The following is a 5439-nucleotide window of genomic DNA, read 5'->3' on the forward strand; positions in this document are numbered from 1 at the left end:
GGATTCCAGGCACTTGGACATGGTCTCCACAGCAGACTCTGGTGAAGATGTAAACGAGAGATAGAGCTGAGTGTCATCCGCATATTGGTGACACTGCAGCCCAAATCTGCTGATGATTGTCTCCAGTGGCTTCATATAGATATTAAATAGCATGGGAGAGAGGATAGAGCCCTGTGGCACACCACAATTGAGAGGCCAAGGGTCTGAAACCTCCTCCCCCAATGCTACCTGTTGATGCCTATCGGAGAGAAAGGAATGGAACCACCGTAATACAGTGCCTCCTATTCCCGATCCCTCCAGGCGATGTAGAAGGATACTGTGGTCAACAGTATCAAAAGCCGCTGAGAGATCGAGGAGGACAAGAAAGGTGAATTCTCCCCTATCTAATGCCCTCCTCATATCATCAGCCAGAGCGACCAAGGCTGTTTCAGTTCCATGTCCAGTCCTGAAACCCGATTGGTATGGATCCAGATAATCCATTTCATCCAAGTGTGTCGACAACTGATTAGCCACCACTCGCTCAATGACCTTGCCCAAGAATGGTAAATTCGAAATTGGGCAAAAGTTATTCAAAACCTGGGGATCCAAGGAGGACTTCTTTAAGATGGGCTTTACAATTGCCTCCTTGAGGGCTAATGGCATTACACCCTACTTCAAGGATGCATTGACCACCGCCTTGATCCCCTCGCCCAGTTTCTCTTTGCAGCTCACGAGGAGCCATGATGGACAAGGATCATTTAGACAGGTGGTAGGCTTCACAGTCGAGAGCACCTTGTCCACATCCTCAGAAGGGAGAGGCTGAAATTGATCCCATTTGACTGGCTTGCAACTGGCCAACTCTGATTCATTCACTGCATCCACGGCGTACAGGATCGAGCTCCGTAAATGTTCGATTTTGTCAGCAAAGTGCTTTGCTAATTTGTCACAGGAGGCCTTGGACTGTTCCAAGGGTTTCTGAGCAACTGGACAAAGTCGCTCAACTTCATATTGATATAGATGTCAGCATTGCAATGAATCCAACTGAGGTTCCAATGTAATATCTAGTGATGGGTTATGGGACCATTACCAGTTGATAGGGGCTGATGATGTTGATAGGATATTCGCATCAATGCATCCTGTCACTTGTTGTATGGATCACTGCCCTTCCTGGCTGGTTAAAGCCATCTGGAGTGAGGTGACCAGGTGGGTCAAGGGTGTTGTGAATGCATCACTGCATGATGAGGTGGTACCAGCCACCCTTGAATAGGTGGCAGCATACTAGCCCCTCAAAAAGCCCATCCTGGGCTCAATGGTGTTTGACAACTACTGGCCAGTCACCAACACCCCATTTTTGTGGAAGGTAGTGGAATGGGGGGTGGAAGACCAATGCAAGTGTTCTTGGATGACACCAATTATCTGGATCCACTTCAGTCTGACTTTAGTCCTGGTTTAGGAACAGAATTGGTGTTAGTCACCCTGATGGATGACTTTTCCAATTTGCTTTCCCAATTTAGCTCAACTCTTTCCTGGAAAACATCCATTTTAACAATGGTGCTGGGCATGAAATCTTGATTGAAAATAGGAGAATCTCAGCTGGCTATGATATCATCAACTGGATCCATGTCCCCAATGGCAAATACCAGATATTTCAAGTTGGGCATATTTCAGCAAGCCATGAGTTCACCATCAATGAGGATGCCATTGTGTGGAGTAACAGTTTTAACCAGGTAGGGAAAAACTACACATCTCAAGTCCCCATAACTGGAACAATCCTGTTCTCCCGATATTGTTTGCATGCCTCATGTTGGATAACCTTCAGTCAGTGTTAGCAACTTTGGGACCAATAAAACCAACCCTCTCCAATAAATTTAGTCTCCTGCTGAAAACCATGCATGTGTGTTTGTATGCTTGCACCATGCACACACTAATGTTGATAAATATGCCATGTTTTTGTTACAACAAGATGGAATGAATGAAACTCGGGTGATGAATATTTTCTCATTTGTTTTTGTATTAGAAAAAGAAACAACATATAAAGAAAGAGTTTGGGCATGTGGAGAAGAGTTAAGATCTACGTCTTTGAACATGGTCGAACATTAAGTACAAAAAAGAAGCAGAAATCGCCTCTTCAAAAGTGCCAAAAAGAGAGTGTGAAAAATTGATTTGTACTAAAAGATAAAACATGAAGAGTAGTAGTAGATTTGGAAATATATCCAATGAGGTTAACCAAATTGACATTACAGTAGGGCCCCACTCATGCATTGGGTTACGTTCCAGACACCTGCCGAAAAGTGAAACCCGCCGAAAAGTGGAACTCATTCAATAGAATGGCGCCCAATGCCCAAAAAATGCCGTAAAAGCAGAACAAGCACCATATGTGGGTCCTTACTCTAATTGAAAGCCGCCGTATTAACAGAACGCAGAAAAGCAGGCCGCAGAAAAGTGGGGCCCTACTGTATAAATAATTGAAAATAATCAGTTATGACTGTTCCCATTTTTCCCTCTCCCCTCCACAAACATATCAGGTAATTTCTCTTTCACCCATAATGCTATATTGATTAAAATATATATTTTTGGAGAAGCTGCAGACCATATCAACCAAACTAACCATATTCAAACCAAGCGGGTAGGTGAGGATTTAACTACTTCTGGTAGTAAAAGATCTCTCCAGTTCCTGGACATGTCATTCAGCCTCTGGCTGTGGCTCCCCACCAAGGATGGAGAAGAAATTCTCCTTACTTGCTCAGTGAGCCGTGGGTGAGGACCCAGATGGAACATCCAGGCTCCACTGTACTGACATTCACTCAAATGCTCAAGTCAGGTCACCCCAGGCATCCAGTACTGGCAGCTCCCCAAAAGGTGCCTTAACCCCACAATATCTCCGTATACATCCTGTTTACCCCCCACCTTCCTCACCTGCCAATTGAATCAACCCCCTAGAAGGATGAAGTAGACAAAACAGGAAGGATCTGAAAGAGATAATCAAACCAAAAAATTCCTACTGATTCCCTAATCGGTGGCTAGCAAAGACCATACTACATAGGGACAGTGGGCACACAGAAAACAATGAAGAGGAAAAGTTGGGGTGATGCTGGCTTTTAAGCCATGCTCTCCCCCTTCCTGTTTTGGCCTCAAGTCCACGTGGAGGCCTTCACCCTCACCCCCTCCCTTTGTGAGTCAAACCACCTCTTTCCAAATGGTGAGAGTGGAGGCAAACAAGTCCACATTGAATGCAAGAATGATATTCTCCCTATTGGTTCACAGACATACTCTAGATCCAGTTTTAAGTGCATTTCTACTGAACCTTTGATGGTGGGTTAAGTTTTGATGGTGGGTTAATGTGGAATTAGAACTGTTTGGTGTATTCAGAACATATTTCGTTTGGTAAAGGCCTTCAGAATCATTCTTCAGAAGTAGCATTTTGTTAAATCATTCCTGAAAATCAACATTTGAAATATTTTCAAACTGTGAAAGTATCATTGCTTTTCGATGCTTTGTGAAATAAAATTATAGTGTGTACTTCCTCTGTTATTTGAACCATATCACAGAAGGGAAACAGATCTCCTTTCGTTAATTCCAAGTGTGGGTTTTCCACATTTCTATACTGCTATAATGTTTATAAAGGCTGGTGCTATATCCTTTCCTCTTTCTTATCATTAGACAAAGCCTCATTCCCAGTGTGTTGAGAGATGTCACTTTGGAGATCACAGGATGGTTCGGGAGGGGGAACCCATTTGCTGTTATGACTGCACTCCATGTCCAGAAGACATGTTTTCTAATGAGATAGGTAAGTGAGAGGGCACAGATTTGCCTCAGGATCTGTTCAAACAGCTATATATTCTCACAAAAATATTTTTAATTTGATCTATTATTTGAACAATTGTCAAGTGAAAGAAATCTGGTATATCAACGGAACTCTAGTCATTGCTGCCAAATATATTTTGCATTGCTGCTGCTGCTTATTTCAGAAACCATTCAACATAATCAACCATGTAAGTGCAAGCATAATTGGTACCTGAAACTCCTACCATATCTAATGCAAGTAGACACCATTATTTAGCATTAATTACCTCTGGAAATAATAGAGGCAGTGTCCAGCAAGCATCTTCCTCTGGTAATCTGTTTAAATGTGCATTTCCTGGAAAACATCCCCCCCTTTCCTGATGGGTATGGAAGGAAGGATCTGACTGTTTTGGTGCTCTCGGTTTTCTCATTTTTGAATCTTAAATTCAGGAAAACATTATTAGCAGCATCTATTATTTTTCAGATTTTTCCCACCTTCTTATTCTACAAAATACATGTTAGTTGATAACAGGTGTTATGAAATTGTCCCAAGAGTGGTGGGAATGTGAGACTATCTTGTACTTTTGTCCCTATTTGCTTCTGTGTCTTTTCTTATTCAGTTTGTAATCCTGATGGCAGAGCCTCTCTCATAATTTTAATTGATGTGACTGGCTTTGGGTCACTGCTGCTCTCACTTTGGTGTCATCTCCTTTGTTAAATACATGTCAGCATGTTGAATGGAATGGGTGCAATTATTGTACAGCATGAAGTATGGATTTCTTCATCACTGCATCATTATATAAACTGATGGACTGACTCAATGTTTATGTATCCCTTTCAGATGCAGTCCATTGTGTCAAGTCCCTGAAGATCAATATCCAAATGAAAACAAGGACCAATGTATCCCCAAGTTTATAACTTTCCTAACCTACGATGAGCCCTTAGGAATCACTTTAACTTCAGTTTCTATTTCCTTTTCTTTGATCACACTTTTTGTGATCCAAACCTTTCTAAGGAACTGGAATACTCCAACTGTAAGAGCCAACAACCAGAACCTCACCTGCCTTCTTCTCATCTCCATCCTGCTTTGCTACCTTACTTTCCTTATTTATTTATTTTTATTTATTTTTAAAACTTATATACCGCCCGACTAGCAATAGCTCTCTGGGCGGTGAACATAAATACAATAAAATACAATATGGTACAAAAAAACATCACAATCTAAAATCAAAATATCACAGTCTATAACAGCAAAGGCTTAGAATCAAGTTTCAGACATTACAATACATTAACAAAAATAAAATTAGAAATTAGAATTAAAATGCCTGGGATTAAAGGAAGGTTTTAACCTGGCGCCGAAAGGATGACAGTGTCGGCGCCAGGCGGACCACCTCAGGGAGACTATTCCACAGTTCGGGGGCCACCACTGAGAAGGCCCTTGATCTTGTCACCACCCTCCGGGCCTCCCTATGAGTCGGAACCCGGAGGAGGGCCTTCGTAGCAGACCGTAGTGTACGAGCCGGTTCATAGCGGGAGAGGCGTTCCGACAGGTATCAAGGTCCCGCGCCGTATAAGGCTTTATAGGTTAGTACCAACACTTTGAATTTAGCCCGGAAGCATATTGGGAGCCAGTGCAAGCGGGCCAAGACAGGTGTTATAAGGTCAGACCGCTTCGTT

General features: G+C 42.6%; 1 long non-coding RNA gene across 1 annotated transcript; it reads left to right on the top strand.

Moving 5' to 3' along the window:
* Positions 1-2464: 2464 nt before the first annotated feature.
* On the top strand, positions 2465-4694 carry LOC133366253 (uncharacterized). The gene is made up of 3 exons (XR_009758371.1): positions 2465-2504; positions 3640-3766; positions 4604-4694. It is a non-coding gene; the product is annotated as an uncharacterized LOC133366253 (long non-coding RNA).
* Positions 4695-5439: the final 745 nt, after the last annotated feature.

The sequence above is a fragment of the Rhineura floridana genome, chromosome 11 (assembly GCF_030035675.1).
Source record: "Rhineura floridana isolate rRhiFlo1 chromosome 11, rRhiFlo1.hap2, whole genome shotgun sequence".
In the NCBI taxonomy this organism is placed as follows: Eukaryota; Metazoa; Chordata; class Lepidosauria; order Squamata; family Rhineuridae; genus Rhineura; species Rhineura floridana.